Raw genomic sequence first — 23,863 nt, forward strand, 5'->3', positions numbered from 1 at the left:
TACCTCTCATGTCTACTCCTATTGCAACCCTTCTTCTCCCCATCACCATGTCATGAAAATGTACCCACTCATGATGGGGATTTGATGGTTGTGGCCCCCATAGCAAATCTCAAAACCAGTCTTAGGCTTAGTTTGTAGTGTCTATCGTTCATTCATCCATCCCTTGAGAAGTTCAATATGAAATCCACATACTTCACGCTTAGGTAGTTCACGACAAGAGTGCTCACTCTGATTCATGAATTCATGTTATTTCAGGCTACATTCTAGACCCTATACACATCATGGGTTATAATAATCAATACTTGAATACTATCCCACAATGGACCTGCTCCTGAATAATTTACCAGCATGCTGCTGCATGTTCCAATTTCTTTGTTGTTGTTGCTAGTTCTTGTATTTGATTTTAAGCACCCAACCAGGGATTTCCGTTCTTCCCGTACTAAACACATAAATTCCATTATATTCAAAATAAATTGAAATAAATTCAAATCATATGTCATTGGTTGCTCGTCAATAAGGTACATTTGCAATCAAGTTTACTTCATGTCACAACACGTCAAACTAACTATTTGATCAAAACATCATGTATAAACATATCACATATGGTTAGCTCAAAACACAACCATCATAGATCAACATCATAAATCACATGTAAGCATCATATACTAGAATCAGGTGTTTCCCTCTGAAATGAACTCCCCAAACTGCTTTCGTGTCAAAATATGTGCCATTCGATTTTGTTGTTAGACAAATGGGTAATCATTACTTGTTGATTTGAATTGAGGAATTCCAGCCGTGACAGTTGTTACTGGGTCGTTGGATCCTGCAATAACTGTCAACTATCTTCCTTACACATCGTCAACCGACTTAACTTATTATATCGATAATATTTTGCTTCGTGAACAAGGTTTTTCTTCATATTTTCAGGTTAGGAAGCTGGTATTTTGAAGGCAGAGGTGCATCTATTGCAGATCATTAATTCCCTTGCAGTGGATCAGTAGTTTTCTGGGCTCAAATTTGTAAGGTAGGTATTGCATTATTGTACTCTTACCCCCTTGCATGTGCATTACTTGCTAATGCCTAAGAGAGGATTTCGATGGTGATTTTCACGTCGGTAATGAGAGTTTTGTTTTCTTGAGCATTTTCCATTTGCTCAAAAGTGCCTCTCTGAGATGGCCAAGGTTTTGTTTTGGGTTTGGTAGATATCACTAGTTTTTTTTTGTTTCTAGGTGTCACAGTACTCCAGCTTTTGTTTGGGGTGTGACAACTCTTTTTATCATAAATCAACTAGGGTTTATATTCTTGTAGTTACTTTTATTAATAGTAAATAATAAAATAGTTATAGAATGTAATCTCCTTGGGTATTTTTTTGAGAGGGATCTGGCATCACATGGTAACTATGTTATTACATGACAACAGTTCTTTGGAGAAGGGAAAATGCCAAGTGGTGGGTTTCATGTGCTGCATCTTGTGAAACCATTTCTTTCAATCTTACTAGAAGTCCATACAGCTGAAGGAAAAGTTCCCTTTAGGGAGAAGGTTCTTTAAATTGTAATATCCCTTTTAATCTTTCTCGTATGCAGTTAGTTGCATTTATATGGAATACATTTAGCAACCAGTTCCGATCCATTCTATTGGATGTGTGTAATTCTGGCATAAATGTGCGCATCAATCAATTTGATAAAAATTGAAAGAAGAAAAGAGGAGTTGGAGGTTATATCTAAGAGTGGATCAACACTAATAAATTCGTTAGTGATTTTGGGATAGTGGCAGACGTAAGGAATAATTTAATGACTTTCGAGATACACATAGTCTTGTATTACATCACGATTGATGCGGGGAGAGGTCATGTTGTCAGAGAGCAATGACATTCATGGGAGCAGTTTTAATATCAATACCAGAACTGTGTATGCCATAATCTTATCTTGGCGTCTTGTTTGCCAAGTTTCGCAATTGCGTGTGTCGACCGTATGTTAAGAATGAACGTAATGAAAGCGAGTACTTGTTAAATATTGTCAAAGCGTGACAAGATGCCCTGCATTACATTCCGTATATTCTGTATCTTTGAAGTCCGGACAATTATCACAATTTGCAACTAAGCTGCATTGAATATGCTTCGATGTACTTTTATGGTCATTATCATTAATAAAACAAAACAATTACATGAAATATTGTTGACATCCATGTGGGATAATTTAAAATATAATTGAAAGTGCAAAATGGTGTTTTTAGAAGTTGTTTATTTCGATTTCTGTTTAATTAATAATATTTCATCTATATTAAATGTATTATAATTATTAATAATTAAAAAATAAAATAACAATTATTATAATTTCCAAAGTTGTGAGAAACACCATTCAATTACTTTTTATTACACTTAATATCTCATAGTACCCACTCATACATAACTTACTCTATATAATTTGGCACATTATTGCATACGTTTTTTTTGTTAGTTTACTACATTTTTTTAAATAATTATTTTAAATATTAAATTACAATCTACTATAAATTGAATTTTAAGAAAAATGATCTTAGCATGCATTATTTGAACAAAATATTGCAGCTTGAAGACTCTTGTATGTGATATGTCTCAGCCCTATTCAAAGTTGTAAAGTGTGTTTTCTGATGATCTCCTTGTTACTAGTGGTAATGCTTTGAAGGACCAGGGCAGTCCTTTGATAGATAAGAAGATGGGGCAAATGAATGGAGAAAAAATGATGGGAATTGAATAAAATCAAGTGGTCAAATGAAGAAGAATGGGGTAAGATGGGGCAAATGAATGGAGAAAAAATGATGGGAATTCAATAAAATCAAGTGGTCAAGTGAAGAAGAATGGGGTTCATCTAAGGATGGGAATGCTCTTTTTGATGGCAGGTCACATCCATTGCAACAATTTGGATATAACGAACACCCACTCTAGGATTTCGTGTTTCTTGGGTTCGTGATGAAAATAATGAAGACAAAATACATGTTAATTTGTTACTTGTGTTATTTGATGCAAGTTTTGTAATGAATGACTGAAAAATACACGGTGAGAGAAAAATGCATATTACGCTAATTAAGGAATGTTTTTCACTTGTTGAACTTGTAGTATTGAATTTAACACACTGACACTTTACAACAATGAACTAACAATCTTCATGATGAAAATAGTAATGTGGAAAATTTATTTACATAATGGGATATTCCAATCACGTTCCAAGGCATTTTTTAAAATGTGGATTTGAGAAAAGGTTGTTGTGGAAGGTGTTGTTTGTATATGGGAAAGATTTATCTACATAATGAAAAAGGCAATATGGGATATTCCAATCATGTTCCAAGCCATTTTTTAAAATGTGGATGTGAGAAAAGGTTGTTGTGGAAGGTGTTGTTTGTATATGGGAAATTTCCTGGTCATCGTATGTAATCCTAATGTTGATAGATATGTCTACTTTAAAATGTGGATGTGAGAAAAGGTTGTTGTGGAAGGTATTGTTTCTATATGAGAAATTCACTGATCATTGTGTGTAATTCTAATGTTCATAGATATGTTCTACTAAGTGGTTCCAGTTAATGGGACATTGATGTGTACGGCGTTCCCTTTGCAACATTTGGTGCAAATGCTAGTAATAATGCACAGCTAGAGAGATCCGACAAGGTGACCTAATATACCCACAGTCCTGGAAGACTACAAATAAATAATTTTATTTATTAAAATCCCAATCGTCGGCGTTAGTAAATTAATTAATCTTAAATGTTACCGTCATGTTTGCAAATTTTTCATCGTTGTATTTACTATCTTCGGACTTTCAACTCGATATGCTCCCAGTAATTACGGCGATTCAAACTGTGCTTTTCACCCATGTCAATATGGTAATTCAAACTTTGTTTTCACCCGTGTCAATACGGTAATCTAAGCTTTGTGTACGACGCCCTTGACTGCATATGATATACCGTCAAGCACGCATTGCACTAAAGTGGCACCCAACCAAATTCTTAACCTTGATATTTTTAACCTTTATTAACATTAAAATGGTGGTGTGGTGTATCTTATTCAAAAGGTAAGATATTATTTGAAATTTTTTAAAGTTTTATTTATTGATTTAAAGAGATGAAAACAAGTATTTTAAGATTATCATATCTTTATTGAATTAAGAATTTTTTATGTTTAATCTTTTTAGTGTCACATATTTGATAGACTCTTTTAACTCAATATTGTTGAGCTAAGAGATCCAAAAGGTTGGTGGAAGGACAACAATTTTGAAATTTAAATCGAACGTGATTATAAGTTGGACAATTTAAGAGAAAGGTATTTTCATCTTCAATCCAGTAGAAGATATGAGTTTGATGTTTTCTCAATGACTAGATTTTTCCCTATTAATTATGTACAAATATATTGTTTATTAATTGTTAAATAATCCTTATAACAAAGAAATTACCTCAAAACCAATAAATATCTAGAAATCCAACATAAAATATGAGTATATTAGTATTGATTTTCAACATTACCGTCACCTCTTCATAATTTAAAACAATTTAAAATTACACTAAATCTATAAAATTCCTTTAACGATTTCATCCAAACAAAAAACAATATTGGATAACCATTTTATTTAGGGACATAATAATAGCTAAGTATTTAAAATGTAACAAAACTAGAAGAGAAAATGAGATGTTGGGTGGCCATATTGTGCACATCAAATAATAGAAAAAAGTTTAAAATGCAATGAAACTACATTATAAGCCTTCACATAATTCACAACAATAATGCTCACCAATAAAATGAATAACCGTGGTGACACTATTGCATAACAAACCACCAAGTAAGCCAAACTATATATTTTGTAAAGTTGGAAGGAAAAATACCAAACCTTGGACATCCAAAACAACAGATATAATACCAAACTTAACTAACTTATCTACCATAGGCACACAACCCACCATTATATACAACCCAAACACCAAATTCCAGATCTAGAAAACCCAAAAATGTAAACAAAATGCCAAATGTCACCAAAACCCTATAGCAGAATATAGAAGACAAGGAATGTCTTACCACATCATGGCATGCAAATCCCAATATAGGACCTTGGCATGAGTAGAACCAACTAAGAGGACCCCATGTTGAAAAACAACATAAGAGCATACAATCTTGTCATTAAATGTAGTTTAAAGTGCCAAGACACATCACTAATGGATTTAAACTAGGCCATGGACAAATCTCACAAAATGTTTAGTTTATTTGTCTACCCCATAAACATGTTTCCAAAGTTAATAAAATCTTATAGTAGAGGAGACCTTTCCCTTTAGTGCTAGTATAGTTAAATAAAATAATTAGATCGTGTATAATAGGGAGGAATGTCACAACAAAGTCACTATTTTTTCCTACTATGATGACACATAAAAACCTTGGCACTCATGTTCACCATAACCCAACTAGAAATGGAGCATTACAAAAGGAGGAAAATCCCAAACAATGCACCAAGATCACCACTAACAACTAGCTACTAACTCAAATTAAAAAAGCACTTATAGAGAGACATTCAAAATGCCTAATTACAATAATGTTTTGAAAATTACAAACAAAGTTAAAAGAATATATTGAATCTTGTCAAATGATGAGTTATCATCATTGTTCACGTAACAAAGAAAACATACCAAAACCTCCTCCATCATAATCTAGTTTTTAAAGGCCAAAGAACAAATCTGAAACACCTAGAACCACACATGAAAGCTAAATTCCCACTAGAACACCAAGAACAATATGCCACCCTAAATTCCAAAACCATAAAGAAAAACCTAGAACACCCACCACCATAAACACCATGAGCACAACCACCATATAAATGAACAATAAACCATTGTTTTTGAGACCATGAGAAAGCAAAAACTAGCACCCATAGGCTACATTCCTTACGAAAAAAGATCCACTACAAGCAGAATACCATATAGATAGGAAGAAAGTCATTGACGACATAGAGTTAAACCTTACATATAAATAATTAAACTACTTTGAAACCACTCTAGTATGACAATGAAAATGCCCCTCTAGGAAACCAAGTCATCCCACCACTATGTCCTTGAATGAAAATCCCCACATAAGATGTCAACATTGGTAGAGTCAACCAAGATAGATGTCTAAACCATAGTAGGAAAATCTAAGACACTCATCATGACAACCCCATGAGAAACACCTCTATCAAACAAATCTAGAGTAAAAAATTGTTTATAAGATGACATGAAGGGAGAATGCTAACCATAAGAGCACAAAAAACTATTGCAACATAAACCAACACCCATATATATGATCAACCTACATTTCCAACATAAAGATCTCCGTTTTCGGCAAAACATTGAGACAAAACCATTAACAATATAACATTAATCTTCAAATGCACCCACCATGACAAAACCACAATTCACATCTCCACCATCATAACCTAACATTTTAAATCTGATGGATTGAATGGATAACCAGAAAGGACATGAAAAACCAACACAACATAAACTAGAAACCACAACCATCCTTTGCCTACACTCACAACATAAATGGATCCAATACACACAAAACTCAAAGAAAAATCCACTATAAATATAACATAAACCTCAAGTATAGAGTACAAAATTGCTCCAAACCATGAGAATATCATGACAAAATTATTCCTCCATAAACCCACACTAACCCATTGTTGCATCCTTGGATGCAAATCCTAATGGAAGATGTTAGAGTAGGCAAAACCAACTAAGAACACCCCACATCACTAAACAATATATATGTGCCGAGACACATTGCTAAATGTACTTGAAAGCATCAAGACATGTTGAAAAAATGCATATAGAAAATTAAAACCTCAACTTCAGCAAACTTGTAGTTAAAACAAAATCCTAGCCATCTTTGATAGAGAGAAACATTGCTACAAAATCACTATATCTCTATGCCACACATGAACATAATTATAAAATATGGCTTTCAATTACATGTTGGTGTTGTCCCATATTACGAGAAGAGACTTAATAAAGTGGACAAATATATAAAGTATATCATAGTATAAACATTATACAAATTCAACCATTTATGGTCACGTTTTTGCAATCATTTTTGTGCAAAAGCGAGTTACAAATTATTAGAATCATAGTTTGAGAGAGCCAAAGACTTTCATCACCTATATGTTCGCCCACTCATCATGCCAATTTTCCATGGAATTTGATTCCACACGTCCACTCATTTGCCACAATTTTAAATGATTTATTCAATTAAAAATTCTTCCTACTTTTTAGGATATAACAAAACTATGATTTATTGAGTTATAAATTCTTCCTATTTTATGAAATCATGATATTGTCGAATTGCAAAATGGAGCCGTGTTTAAAAATTAATATGTATTTTCATTTACCACAATTTTAAATGATTTATTCATTTAAAAATTATTCCTACTTTTTAGGATATAACAAAACTATGATTTATTGAGTTATAAATTCTTCCTAATTTTACGAAATCATGATATTGTCGAATTGCAAAATGGAGCCATGTTTAAAAATTAATATATTTTCCACTTCCTTTTAATCTTCAGTGTTTAATTTAAATTGGGATGGAGACGAGCAAAATAATGATTTTGAAAAACCATGACATATCTTCCCCTCAATATTGTGTCATGTGAAAGCAAAAAGACCATCGGCGCAACTATCAAATTTCCACGGAATTTGACTCCAGAATTTTCCACGGAATTTGTTTCCCAAAATCGCCTCTGTGTTCCCCACTCATCACGCCAATTTTTACAACTCTTCAACCTCCTCTATCTTTGCAATTGCTATAAAAGGGAGAGAGAGGAATAGGCAAAGCATTAGGGTTATCAACATTAGATTTATCTAAAAATGGTTGAATCGTTTGGATGAACATATTTAATTAATTTATCCAAAAATAGTTGAATCATGTGGATGAACATATTTCATTAATTGCATTAGGGTTAGGGGTAGGACTTGGCTTTGGTGGAGTTGTAACATTAATAATTATGTGGGATAAAGCATGGCATTGGATGGTATCTCCAAAAATAAAACCATTTTATGGAGTGTATTGGTTCCCTAAATGACTTATCTTTTATTCAACCATAATACTATTTTCATCAAATATGTACTGAAAATTAAAATAATATCTAATATTTTGATGAATAAAATGCTAATGGTTATTATGTTATCTATTTATGTTTTCCATATCCACTTGAATATGATTTTTTCCATATTTTTTAGTCTTTTACTTTATAGTTCACATATATATTTTAAGTAATTTGAAAAGTGTACACAATGAAGTGACATATGGTTCTTATGTTTGAGCTTTTTCATATATTTTGAAAGCAACATTCTTGGTTGAGAATATTTGTGAAAAATTAACATATTTTTTCTTTATGTTTTTCCTCTCCTTCCCAATGTTTTTCATATGTTATTTGATTAAGCCATTTTTAATTTATTTTATAAATTATGGTTACTTATGAGCTGAAATTGATGATTCTTCGTGTTCATATTTTAATTGGGGTAAAAACTTCAATGAATATTGTAATCTTAAAATTCATTTTATTGAGAAAAATATTTTTGAAGATAAATATTAACAGATTTGTATTGAAAAGATAAAAAGATGTTTACTTTATTATTATGGAAAATTTTAAAATAAAAGTAAAGTGGAAAATTTCAACAAATCTTTAAAGAGAAATATATTATTATTATTATTATCCAATTTCTTGTTTGTGGGACAAGGGACCCTAAGTCTACAAATGCATACATACTCTACTCCCCTTTGGTTTTGAACTTGCAACCTCTTAAGAGGAAACACATGCTCTTAACCATTAGTCCCACTCAAGCTATATAATTGTTGGACACCTCACAATTATTAATTTAATAAATATTTTTTGCATATAAATTTAATTATTATTAATCAATTATTAAATCAATAAAAATATGATATATAATTCGTGGAACCAATCAATTTAAAAAGAAGTCATGTTGATGTTTTTGTGGTTTGTGATCATTGAAATAATAATATCATTGGACATTCCAACTGTTGTAACATTTAATTTCTCAAGGATATCATTATATTCTTCTTCTTATGATATTTCACAAGGAATATGATCATCTCTATGACCTCACACCTAGTGAAAGTACTTCACTTTAACCCTACAATTTTGTTTGGATGCAATGCACTTTGGAGGATTTCTTGTGTCAATTGACATCATGTACAAATAAAAGGAACATGGAGGAAAAAAAATCATTTGAAAAAGGTTATTACATTAAATCCACAAGGATGTTGTACAACTAGACAATTGATAACTCAAAGAAGCTATAATCATAGAAGATTTTTTCCTGCAAAAAACACACTAAAAGTCTTTGTAATAATCCTTTATGGATTACATTTAGAAGGTAGTATCTCTCCATCTCTTGGTAGCTTCTCCTTATTGTGAACTTTGCAGCTTTGAGAAAAATGTTTCATAGCAAGAATTCCACCATAATTTGGAAAGTGCTCCAAACACTTTATCTCAACAAGGTCTATACTACAAAATATTTTGTAATTGTACACACAATTAACCAATAATTCTTTCAAAAAATATTAAAACAAAACTAGACCAAGATTAGTGTTATGAGTTGAAGTATTGAACTTCTTTTAGAAAATGCACCTCTCTAAGTAATCAACATTTATTTTAGCAATCTTTTCGTCATGTCCTTTCAAACCTAGGAAATTACACTTAGTCATCAAGTATTGATTTTTCCATAAACAATTAAAGTGGAATATTTATAGCTGAATTGTACTTTTTATACAACTTAGACTCATTTACCTATATTCAAAAACATGGTGGGCTAAAATTCCTCTATCTCTAGGAAACTTCTCTTCTCCTTTTTACAATTTCTTGGTTCAAACATGCTAAATGATAGTATCCTTAAAGCCCATACAAAATTAGGCAAGTTGACCCTTCTAATATTTTATTCAAAGATGTTAACCAACAACATACTTGAGGTAATTCACATTTTAATCAAGCTTGAAAGTATGTGTATTCAAACCAACAATATTAAGGGTATCAACAAATGTGTGTGTGTACGACTATTAAGTTTGTTCATGGATGAGTTGCATGCAAATATATCCATGTATTTTTAAGGCCGAAATATTGAGTTATTGAATTTCTATATTTGTATTAATGTTTTACATATTAGTCACTAATAAAAATTGAGCCAATTTTCAATGGCCTTTTGTTGTTATATCCATGAGGTTTTGTTGCTATAAGGACAAAATGAGGTTTTACTAAACATGAAACACGGTATAATTGCATTATCGAAGTTTTTCAATTTTTTTGTAATTCTGATGTCTATCGTACTTCGGTAAACCAATGAAAGGGAGAACTTATGGCGTTGCACAATTGACGATAGGGTTGATCGATCAACTATCGAAAACATGCATGTTTCAATGAAACATGTCATAAGAATACCAATGGATGTAGGAGCCTTGTGGTGTCGCATGATGGATGATAACGATGGTTGGTTGATTGCCAAAGTCTTACATAATTCTATGAAATGGGTCCTTGGAATATTGAGAGAAGTGGGAGTCACTCTACCAACATCATTGACCATAGGAGCAAAAATAATGATGGAGTAATTAGCGTTGATAGATTGATGACAACTGATTTTTCGCAACAATTTTTTTATGTCATCGACACTTTTTGTTATGTAACTGGATCACAAAAACAAAAGAAAAGATAGATCAACAACTTGAAAATAAGCGTATTTGAGGGGGAAACCTTCTTTTACATCACATAAATGAATAATTCTTGGATTATTCAAATGATAAGACCTCCTTGGTATATATATGAGTCTAAGGGGTCAAAATATGATTAGGACCTTGTTGACGATGTTGGATTTGCCAACATTCAGGGGATATCCCTAATATGAAGTCCCAATTAGATCTCACACCATTTGGTGTAGGAGTCCCATATGGATTACAAACTGGTTGTTGATGCAGTGGGTGTTAATGATATGCCTTGGCTGCAAATACACATAGAGTGATGTATGGTGACTTTGGTGAGAAAAAGTGTGTGACCGTGCGAAGAGTTAAGTGCGATGCATGAAGGTTCTAACACACGAAGGGAAAATGAGTGAGCCCCTTAGAAGCCTATAACAATACAAAACATAAAAGGGACACATGAGCATAAAGACATCATAAGATAATATGCGAAATAGTTCACAAGTTAATAATAATGAAATAATACAACAACACACATTAAACAAGATTAATACCAATGCAAATGAAATAGTTCATAAGCATGAGCCTAATTTAAATAACATACATTGAAAATACAACAAGAATAGTCCTACTATATTCACAACAGATGCAAAAAAATGTGCAACCTCTAAGCTTTTATTAAAGTGAAAGTTCCAATCACATATATACCATTTGATGGATCATTTGCCCCAATAGTGGAAGATGAAGTCAAGATCACCTACTCCTCCAAAGAAATATACTCCCTCTATGCTACAGAGAAGCCAAGGCTCTCACAAAACTCCCAAGCTCCTAATTATAAGCCTAAGCCTAACCAAGAGCTTGGCTCCCCAAAATCCCTTTACATGAGTTATGAGGATGTATTTATAACAAAAGTGTTGACTCTCCACATTCCCCTTTGTGACTCTTCGACTTCCCTCGTGACTTTTCAACTTATTTACAAATGACTATTCAATTACATTACATCATGACTCTTCATATTCCACAATTGACACTTGGAATTTCACTTACAAATTATTTACAAAAGAATATTACAATACACTCATACCTGTATAAGACAAAATAGGGTAGAGCCAACTACACAACCTAACAAGAAAAACTATTATCATGCTTGAGTTTGGGGAAATTTTAGCTCAAAACTTGCACTTGATGTTTTTCGATCATGTATCAGTGCCAAGCATGGTATTATGCAATGACATCTCGAAACTATGCGATGATGTCTGGTTGGAGGCAGACTCTATCCTCCATGGAATCCAGGTACAATGATTTGGAACTATTTTGAACTTCCTTCTAGAGTAGGAGCAACATTGTTCTCACTTGGACAGGGCCACCAATGTAGTTCTGCATGTTTTGTCTATTCACCTCCAAATATTCCTTGGTGGAAATATGTATAATCTGCTCCAAGTATTCTTCAATATCTTGCCTTACCTAGTTCCTGGGTTTGGCTTTAGTGAGTGAGCTAACTTATAGGATCCTGTCTAATTTCACCAAGAAAACCAGACTGTTGTATAACTGTAAATACGAGGCTTGAATGCTACCAATGAACTGGGTGAAATGTTTTCTATTCTGGATCAACATTGGTACTCTTGATTTCTTTAGCTCTTCCTATTTCTTTGTTTTCTTTCCCAAGTCAAGAAATGCCCCTTTGTATCACATTGACCATTCATGGATGACAACGATGGAAGCTTGTATATTCCTAAGAGTTTTGAAAAATTCTTTACATTTTTGTTGTAATCCATGCAAGTGGAAAACTACCATATGCATAGTAAGAAGCTCCTCATAAAGGTTCCACATGGTCTCTCCAAGTGTCGATACTTTAGCAAGTATCGATGCCTTCATTTCCTCCAGATGGAACTGGTTAGAAGCTACATTCTGAGCTGCTGCGTGGATCTGTTCTACCTCTTGCCTCACAACCTACAAGTTTTTTTTCCAATTGCTTATTCTCGACCATCAAATACTCAGTGTTTGACTTAGCTACACCCACGAAGGCCAATTTGGCTATGACAATGGCATCGAGATTCTTCCTGGTGTCTGCCACTATCAACTTTTCTCTAATGAATGCAAGTGATACGAGGTCAACCAGAAAAAGCTTCTTATGTTATTGTACAATATTGTTCTAAAGTTCATTGTATGACAGATTGTACGTGTCCATAACCAGATTGTCATCAAGAGGAGAAACTTTCTCTTCCTCGGTTAGAGCTAACTCTATTGTTGGTGGTGGCAGAGATTGAATGGTGACCTATCATGTACTTGGCTTCAAGTCAACATATTGATTCTGTGGCTCTAGTCCCTCTTCCATATCTATAATATTTATCAACTCTTCAATTTGCTAAGCAAGCTCCTTGTCATGAATCTTTCTGCTCACCTCCTCTACTGGTGGTCAGTTTATTCTTTCTCTTTAGCTTATTTTTGTGCCGTTTCTTATGTTATTGCGCTTTGCCTCCCTTCTTCTTCCTACTTCTTCTCTTCTTGTTCTTGCTTCTATCGTTCAAGAAGGCCATCACATTGGATCCAAGAGGATGGTTGTCCAACTGGACAACTGAGAATTCAACGAAGGTATTCTCGTGGAATGGTGTTTCTTGTGAGAACAACACTAATATAGTCATTTCCCTATTACTTCCTTGGTGATATTTCGAGGGTACTCTTTCGTCAACTCTGGGAAACCTTTCCTTATTGCGTACATTCAATATTTCATATAATCTTTTCAGTGGAAGAATTCCGCTCGAGTTTGGGTAGCTCAAAGTGCTAGAAATGCTTAATATTGGCGACAATCGTCTCAACGGTACTCTATCTCCATCTCTTGGTAGCCTCTCATTACTACGAACTTTGGATATTTTAGACGATGATTTGACCAGGACCATACAAATGGAATTGGGCCGTCTAGTCAAGTTGAAATAATTCGATTTATCCTGGAATTCTCACATTGGAAGTATCCTAACTTCTCTGAGAAATTGTACATCCCTACAAGAGTTGGTCATTTACAAGAACAAGCTGATTGGTCAAATCCCTCCAACGTTAGGAAGTTGTACACAACTATTGTATCTTTCTTTTTATTCCAACTCCTTGAGCGTAATAATTCTGGTGGAATTCGGCTTGCTGCCGAACCTAGAGCACCTACCTCTAGTTGAAAACCACTTGATTAGAATAATTGCAGTGGAATTGGGCTCACTGCAAAACTTACAACAACTGGATCTACATTCGAACAACTTGAGTGGAAGAATTCCAAGAGAATTGGACTCGTTGTAGAACTTAGAGAGGTTGGATTTTTCGTCCAACAACTTGAGTGGAAGAATTCCAGGAGAATTGGGCTCACTACAAAAATTAGAGAGTTTTCATTTGTCATCCAACAATTTGAGTGGAAGAAATCTAGAAGAATTGGGCTCCTTGCAAAACTTATGGACACTACATTTGTTATCCAACAACTTGAGTGGAAGAATTCCATGAGAATTGGGCTCACTGTAGAACTTATAGAGGTTGGATTCATCATCCAACAACTTGAATGGAATAATTCTAGGATACTTTGGCTCACTACAGAAATTAGAGAGTTTGGATTTGTAATCCAACAACTTGAGTGGAGAATTACATGAGAATTGGGCTCACTGCAGAACTTATTGAACCTACATCTGTCATCCAACAACTTGTCTGGAAGGATTCCTACATCTCTAGGGAATTGCATAATGATGTTGGATTTGTTGTTGTTTGTCAACAAGATTAGTGGAAAAATCCCTGAGAATATTGGCAAATGTGTCTATATATCAATGTTAGATTTATCCAAAAACCTGTTGAATGGAAAGATTCCCACATATTTACAGAATTATACATGGTTAAGTCATGTCAAGATGTATGAGAACAAATTTAGTGGACCCCTAAACATATTCTTTCCAATTTTCTTGTAGGTTTTCTCTACTCATTCCAACAGTTTTTCCAGGAATCTTTCATCATCTTTCTCCAATTGCACCAAACTTCTAGCACTATATTTAAGGGAAAATAAATCGATAGGCCAGCTTCCTAAACATTATGCATCTTTTCAATCATTACGAGTTTTAGGTGTTGGTTATAATAGCCTTCAGGGTGGTATTTATAATAACCAATCATTCTTTCAAAAAAATTTCAACAAAGACTAGAATAAGATAATTGGGCCATCTATTCAAGTTAGAATATATCTCCTTATTCATTAGTCTTATGAATTGAAGTATTGAACTTCTTTGAGAAAATGCACCTGTCTCTATGTATTGGACATTTATTTTAACAATATTGTTGGTCACATCCTTCAAACTATAGGAAATTACACTTAGTCATCAAGTATTGTTTTTTCTATAAAAAAATAAAGTGGACTATTTCTAGTTCAATTTGACATTCTATAGAACTTAGAATCCTTTATCTATATTCGAAAACATGTTGGGCTAAAATTCCTCTATCTCTAGGAAACTGCTCTTCTCCTTTTTACAATTTCTTGCTTCAAACATGCTACTTGATAGTATACTTAAAGGCAATAAAAAATTAGGCAACTTGACCCTTCTATTTTTTTATTCAAACATGTTAACAAGAAACATGCTTGAGGTAGTTGTCATTTTAATCAAGCTTGAAAGTCTTTATCTTCATACCAACAATCTTAAGGGTATCAACAAATGTGTGTGTCTACGACTATTAAGTGTGTTCATGGACAAGTTGCATGCAAATATATCCATGTCTTGTTAATATTGGAATATTGAATTATTACATTTCTATTATTGTATTAATGTCTTCCTTACTATTCACTAATAAAAATTGAGCTAATTTTCAATGGCCTTTTGTTGCTATTCCCACGAAGTTTTGTCGTTATAAGGACAAAATGAGGTTTTACTAAACATGAAACATTGTATAGTTGCATTATCGTAGTTTTCCAAATTTGTCATAATTTTGGTGTCTATCAAATGTTGGTAAACCAAAAAAAGGGCATTCTTCTGGTGTTTCACAATTGACGACAGGGGTGGTCGATCTACTTCCAAAATAATACATGTTTCAATGAAATATTTCATCAAAAGATCAATGGATGTAGGATCCTTGTGGTGTCTCATGATGGATTATACCGACGGTTAGTCAGTTTCCAAAATCATACATATGTCGATGAAATGGGTCCTCGGAATATTAAAAGAAGTTGAAGTCACTCTACCAACATCACTAAGCATAAGAGTTCAATGAATGATGGAACAATTAGCATTGATAGATCAATGAAAACTGATTTTTTGCAATGAATTTGTTTTTTTTTCTCGGTAAAAAATTATACTATTATATTATGTACAGGAGTCAAAAATTACACCATGGTAAATAAAGAGAGAACCAGGCTCTGGGTATGTCACCCGAGAGCCGTTGAGGCCAACCAGGAAACTAGCCCACGCATGGGCGCCAAACATATAAGCGAGATTGTCCAAAAGAGCAAGCCCACGCAGAGGCACCAACCGTTTTATCCCACGCAGGGGAGACTGACCTTACCCATCCCATTAACAAAGTTTTAGAAACAAAGACAGAAAAACAAACAGCGAAAGAGACCAAAAGCATTGATGCTATAATTGAGCCAAAACGAACAACAAAAGAGACAAGAAGACCAGACAGAAGAGCCAAAGGAACCTTCTGCTCGAGCGTCATCAGTCGTCCATTTGCACTTCCTCTACCCGGCACCAACCGTAGGCTTCCCTTTCAGCAGCAGTGGGAAAAGTATCTTCCTCTTTGCTGGTCCCCGCCCTCTGAACGTGCTTGCTTTGCGATGCGTTTTCCGAGTATGAGGCATGACCTTTAACCTCCTGCTCCGTATCAGCTTCAGGAACCTGTGCTTCATGCATCTGGTTATCTGTTTTCCTCTGCCCATGTTCATCCAGGGAATCATTGTCTTCCCAGGAATTTTCAATGAACAGGACCGAGACATGCGCACTAATCCGCGGGTTATTCATGGAACTGCTAAAATTGAAGATATCAGAGCCGAAGGCAGGCGAGGCAGCCGAGCTCGAATCCCCTGCATCCATGAATTGACTGGAGTGGAGGGGATTAGCTCCAGTGGAGTGAGTAATATTGCAATGGCAGCAATGGACAACATTATCCGCCTCGTGACTGCGAGAGGTTCCCCTTCTAGAGGTGCCTCGACGGCTAAGCAGATTCTGTCGAGGTCTCACGATTCTCACAGGGGGCAAGGGGAGGAAATTCCAACAGACTACAGGGTAATCCAAACACCCAGCTACTAGAACCGATTGTGGGATGAGCCAGACAGACGGAGAGGATATCCCGACGGAGACAGATAGGCAGGGCAACCGGAGTTGCAGAGTCCTGCTTGACAGAGGAGCCACCAACATTCTCTGATCATTCGCTGCAACATCACTTATAACCTCACCTGCTTTGCTTTGGAGCTCACCCGCCTGTTGAAGCCCCAAAAATCGGGTCAACAACAAGGGGGATACCCACCCGGTCCGGACCTTGGTTGGCAGCTCCTTATCCATTTGGTATAGCGGGTCCGACTAGGGATAATGGGACCGGTTTCCCAATCTAAGGGTGTGTGTGTGTGTGTGCAGAGTTGGATGTTGCTGATCTAAGAATACTTAAAGCTAATCTAATTCAAACTTTTAAATTAACTCTATGCTATTGTAATCTAATGAAAAACAACACATCTAATCTATGCTAACCCGGGGTGTATTTATTCTATTATGTGATCTAAAGAGATTTCAAACAATAACTGGTAATAAATATCATTCAACTATCATAAGAATGGAAATGAATTAAGATAAACCACTTTGCATAAAAAGTTAGGCAAAACAGTTTTGAACAGTAAATCGCATAATAAGTTATTCATATATCAGACATAAATAAATGGCTCCAACGTACAAAAGTGCCAAATGGTAACTCACACATTCATGCAATGACATATAAACAACAAAAACTGTATATCACTTTAAGAATATAAGCAGAAATGACCAAGAGATAAAAGTACCATTTATGACTGGTCCTACTCATAAGCTTCAAGCAAAAATGATTTATCTCTACTTGTTCTAACATCTACTAAGAGTACAAAAGTGCAACATCAAATGCAAACATTAATAAACCTCGATCCATTCATTCATCAAAACCTCCTCTGAGGGTGCAGAAGTGCATGTCCTAAGGACAAGTTTTTGACAAATTTCTGGACCCTTCTCCAAATGCATGAGAAGGGGTAAAATACTACTTCCTAATTCTAATAATAGTTTATTTACAAAATTTAGGATGCAGTTTTCAAATGACCGTCCTTGTTCTAATATAATTAAAAAAAAAAAAAACAACATTCTAAATAAGGCTACTTTTGAATCTGATCTTTAAAGCTGCAAGTCTTCATCATGGGCTTGAGGAGAGTCGGCTGGCTGACTTCTGCTTTGAGCTAGGCTGAGAAAATAGAATCTATGAGAGTTGGCACCACTTTCTCGGCCGCATTTACGATACATTTCACCGTCATCCACTGACTATGCGGCTTCACCAAGTATGCCCAGTAACACTCCCAATTTAACCTGTTTAGTGCTTGGATCGCTTTTCCCTTTTCCCGCACCTTCTGCTTCCATTCTGCTTCCAGTCATAGTTTATTTGGTAGATACCCCGGGGTGGTCTCTTCGATTAAATTTTCTCTGTGCAAATTCTCATTTACACAGTCGATAAGAATGCTTGCTTGCGTGGCCGCTGTTTCCGCTACTTGTTCCGCCTCTCTGATCTGATCGTCCCACTTGTTGAAGAGCAGCTCTTTATGATTCTCGTTTATTCTGGGTGCACTTGCTCTTTTTCCCTTGTCTTCATCCTGCCAAGCCAAGTACTCCGTCACTCGTTTGTCAATCTGATCATAGTCAGCTCGCAAGTCTACCACTTGATTGGTGATTTTATCACTCAGTTCGCAATAATGACTCCACTGTGATATCTTCCGTCCCAACTCTTCCTGTTGCTGCAGTAGTTGTTCATTAAAGCCAATAGACTCTGAAATAAATTATGTAAGCTTAGGCTCATATTTGTGCATTTCTTGTAAAATTTGTAATTGTTTTCCTTTCTCGTCTAGACTTCTTTGATAGCCTATCTGCATCTGCTGAAAGTCTTCCTGCAACTTCTCGAGTTGTTTGTGAACTTCAATATTAGCATTGGCTTGTTGCAATTGTCGTTGTAGTAGCTGTATTTGATCTTCTTTTTCTTTCAACAGTTGCTGAACTTCCGATGCCTTGTCAATAGTTTCAGAAGCATATGCTCATGCGATCTGAGACAATTTAGTGAGATTTTCAGTTGGGTTATTGTTGGGGTCTTTCCATAAGACGTCCAATTGTTCAGCATCTTGTGACAGTATATTTTCTAGTTTTCTTTAATTTCTCTGTCTTCTTACAACTGCTTTATGTTGGGGACTATAGAATACGTCCAGTGGGGGAATTTCTTCTACATTAAGTAGAAGCTCAAAAGGTGGAGCGATAGGAATGTGCTCCGTTTCTATGACACTGCTAACTATGGTCGAAACCACTTCTTGTGCTACCCGTGTATTGCTCACAGGCGTTCTTGGGGCTTTCCCTTCAAGATTGATCAACTCGTTGAAGGTTTCCCATTCTTTGTCTAATTCTGTCGTGACGGGTGGTGCTTCAATGACGAGAGGGGGGACATCTCTTGGTGGGGAGACGATAACCTGTTGTTGCGACATTGCACTTGACTGAGCTGTGTCCTTAGCCGTTTCTTCGTTCTTTCCTTGGTCGCTTCCAGACCCTTTAGAATGTTCAGGTACTCCTTGCGTAGTGTTAGATTTAGATCTGGAAGTGCTTGAGTTCCCACTAAGGCTAACGCTTGGAGTTGGTTCTCTGGCAGGCAGTCGCAGCTTTTCTAGAGGAACAGTGGCTAGTCTTCTTTCCCTGTATAACATGAACCTTTGGAGATCATCTGGAGACAATTTCGACTGCGTTTCCCGAAAAAATTCCTGGAGTGAGCTTTTATTCTGAAATAAGTCATCAAATAAATATTTCTTTCCAACGAATACTTTTATTTTGACATTCATTGTGAAATCTTGGGCAACTTCATTTGGGTCAAATGGCCTTGCTGGGAATTTAAATAATTGCAGACACGTCACATTCTCCACTTCGGTGAACGCGTGACCTACATCGAACAATGAAAAGGCCCCACAAGCTACAGGAAACTGAGGCCATATGGCCTTCTTTTTGTCTTTTAGGTCTTTAGTTAGGCCGCCTTCTGAACATGTTTGATATGCAATTTCTCGAGCCAATAGTTTGTCAGGAATATACAAAGACATGACATGAGGAGGGACGGTGCTTCCAAATACTCTAATATAGGTGAACCATTCTTCCCCGAACCATCTTGCGATGGGGATGATATCTATCTGTGCCTCGGGTGAGCACCTCGGGGGGTCTTCATCATACATCATTCTATACAAGGATAAGATAAGCCCGTGACAAATCTGGTAGAAATGTGGGATGAACTGAGAATCCCATAATATCTTATGATAAACATGGATAGGTAATGTGTCCTGGGTAGTCCATTTCCAACCCATAATGGGAAATTTAAACACATAACAAATAGAATCCATAACATATGCGGATAGATAAAAAGGAGGATAGATCCTTTGAGACAAGGATCTTTTAGACCGGTAATTGATAATAGCCGTGTATAGATTATCAGAAAATATCTTGGCCCAATCCATAATATCGACATTTGTGGCAGCATCTATTAATGGTAACCATTCAGACGAAAACTTATTGATATTTGGCATCCCAAATAATCTACAAAGCATGGCCGCAGCAAAACAATACGGAGAGGTGAGGGAACCAGTGCTGTACATACCGTTTTTGTCTTTCTTGAGCGGTTCCTCTTTTTTGGACCAATATTTGGTGGTCTCTGATAGATTTCGGTTCTCCGCCACAAATTTCTTAATGAATTGTGCATTTTAAGTCGCCTGCGGTTCAGGGAGATGATACATAAGCTTTAAATCTTGTGCAGCGAATGATCCGATGAGCCCATGTCCTTGAATCTTGAATTGTCTGTTGTTCATCTTTGCATTGTCAAGTATCCACTTGATCATATCCGTATATGGTAGAATTTTGGGCCTTGCTGCTATTCGATGAAGAAATGAGCATGCTAGCTCTTCTAAGGATGCTTCGGAAGAGCGTTGTGAGCCTGCGACAGCAGTAACCTTCATTATTCTGGGATTCTATTCTTCAAGCAGTCTGTACATTCTTTCCCACGTCGATATCCCTGCGTCTTTGTTGCATGCTGTGTCTGTATACAAAGGCACCGTTTCCTTCACCTTCTCTTTATTTTTCTTTCCCATTTCTTCCTGCGTTTGGCTTTGAATCGTCCTCTGTTCTTTGTTCCTGTAGCTCACAAGTGAAATGGAAATGACTGATCAAGAAAGGTGATGGGAGAGTTTTAAATGCAACAGATATATCAAATATGCCAACTTACGTGAAGTAATTCTTTATAGAAGCACGCGTCTACATTTCATTAATAGCTGACAACTAATTCCTTTACTATTATTAAAAGTGCATGATCTTGAGTCAGATTATGGTAAGTGGCTTTTCTCGACTAGCATGCCCGAAGGATTCGTGATGAAGTGATTTTATGATTTGCTTACGTAACATCGTAGATCGCGCCATCGCAAATCGCACCATCGTAGATCGCGGAAACACACGAATATAACATCGCAGCGTTGGTCTGGCTTAATATCGCAACCATCATTTTATCGCGATATCGCAACATCGCAGATTGCAGAAGTTTTATGCTTGCCAAATCTTGTCAGCTCATTTTTTGCGATATGCGATCTTGCGATCGGTGTTATCACAGATCGGTAAATCTTGAAGTTCTTCCCTTATGAGTATTACTTTATTGCGATGCGATATATTGCTTAGCATGAGAGTCTTGTACATACCGGGATTATAGCGAAATGGAGGAAACTTCCTATCTTTTTTGCAACGCGGCTTTAAATATTTTTCCCTTATCATAGACTTAGGTTTTAAAGTGTTCAAAAGGTCTTCCTAAATTTACGATGCTAACCTTATTCTGAAGAAAGGAAACTCTTGCTTTTCCTTAATTTTAACTAAGGGTCCCCATTCATTTAGCATTTTGGATAACACTTATATGAAAAAGGGGGGGGTGTTGCTGGCCACAACAATTGGCGATTCACTTGGGAGAACCAGTTATCTCTGCATTTTCTATTGAATTTTTCAAACTTCCGAAACAAAAATAAATTTTCTCAGAAAATTTAAACTTTATTATAAAAAGATCAAGCATATTGTACTCCAAACTGTCAATGATATTTTGTTTCAACTTCTTTCTATTTTAATTGTTTGTTTCCTCAACTTGTCCTTGCATTTACATCAGCCATTACTTGGTCTTGTAATGATAAATTAAATTCTTCCCTGTGTAGCAAATTTTTAAATATGCTCCTTTGTCGCACGTAGAGCCTCTGCTGCCAGCAGGCATCCATAACCTCAACAGGGTTACCTATTACCCAATAATGATCCTTTATCCTGCTTAAGGTGATCCACAACTTTCAAAGAAAAAACCCAGATTGACACTTTTTCCTTTTTTTTATTCTTAAAGAACAATGTCTTGGTTTGGTAGCCAAATTATGACACAGTCATTCACTTGATTTACACTTTTGTTGAACAAGCTGGCTCGTGATGAGACCTCTTGTCTTGTGATTTCAATAATCTTAAGTCGTTTCCCTGTTTTGGTGGACAGTAATGGCAAAGTCATCGAGTTATAATATCTGTGATCATGATAAGCCGGCTCATGATGAGACCTCTTATTCTTCAAGATATAGTGTATCCTTGGGTCATTTTTCTAAATGCTGCGATTTTCTTTAGCAGATAGGAAGTCCTTTTTTTTCTTAAGAAAGCTTTGGAAGACAATAATAGAGTTTTTTGGAAATGGCTGTTTCTACAGGGAATCCTTATTTTGTTATTGATACCTTTCATTGTACTGATATAAAACAATTTCTTCACTAAGATTGCTTTCATCAAATTTCTTGAAGTTGAAACTAGTATCATATCATGGTTAAAGTTTTTTAAACTGTATCTATTAATAATAAAGATCAAGTTTCCAAAAGATTTGCTATTTATAGAAGCAGAAGTTCAAAATCTTGATAGAGAAAAGGTGTCTTTAGTAAATGTCAAATGTTGTTAACCACAACAAATTTTATTAGGAAACAAAAACATTTAAAGAAATGAGAGGTAGACATTCCCTAGGATTATGTACATAATAGGGATAATCTCTTCTCTTACTTTGCCTACCAACTATTAAAAGTAAATTATCAACCTAATAACCTAGCTAAATTACTCCTACTCCTATTCTAACTATACACAGAAGAATTAACTAGGTGAAATGATATTTCCAGTGGAACCATTTTTTCATTTTTATTCCTGCACGTATGTGACTTTCAAACATCAGTGTTAAGAACAAAACTTTTCTTGGACTGTTAACGTTGGATGTGGAATAAGAATGTGTAACTTCAGTTGGAATTCTGTCTGAAATTTCTTTCTTATGAAAACTTTTTTCCAATTGGATACCTATTGGATCATAAAAATCAGGATGAATCTTCATTATGTATTGGTGATCGTGCAATAGGAAAGATGACAATCCAGATTGCAAATATGACTTTTTAGTTTTAATGACCTGTAATATACTACGCGTCAAGTTCAAGCTTTTAGTAATTTCCCGTAAAAGGAAAGTTTCCACATATAAATCACTAAATAAATCAATGAAGAATAGATGGAAATTTCTAGAAAGAGATTTATTAATTAGCGTGAATTGCCGGCAAGTTTCCAAAAGTACTTTCTTTCGTTGATGATGCTTTGGATGCCAAAGAAGTTTTTTAAGGAAGTCTGATATCGATTGATCTTGTAATTGAAAAAGTTCTATACTTCCTTGACACAATTTAGTTTTCCAAATGGTAGCACATCTTTCGAATGTTCTTTGATAAGGTGCTCAGTATACCATAGTAATATATCAAAAGTCTGAAAATTTAAAACACAATCCGATTTTGTACAAAATGAGTGCAAGTGAGAAAGAATGAAATGATTATCTGTACAACTAACGTTACAGCACAACTGGGATTGACTTGAAAGATCTTCTTTTTCACAAGAACTGGCCAGAATTATGGGATCCGAG

The 23,863-nt window shown here is 35.3% G+C and overlaps 1 pseudogene; it reads left to right on the forward strand.

The window, feature by feature from the left end:
* Positions 1 to 23,863, forward strand: part of LOC149195918 (CBL-interacting protein kinase 32-like) — a 123,591-nt pseudogene that overhangs the window by 4,833 nt on the left and 94,895 nt on the right.

This window comes from Pinus tabuliformis, chromosome 2_2, assembly GCF_031772625.1.
Source record: "Pinus tabuliformis cultivar Carrire ecotype Pingquan chromosome 2_2, CPIR1, whole genome shotgun sequence".
NCBI lineage: Eukaryota > Viridiplantae > Streptophyta > Pinopsida > Pinales > Pinaceae > Pinus > Pinus tabuliformis.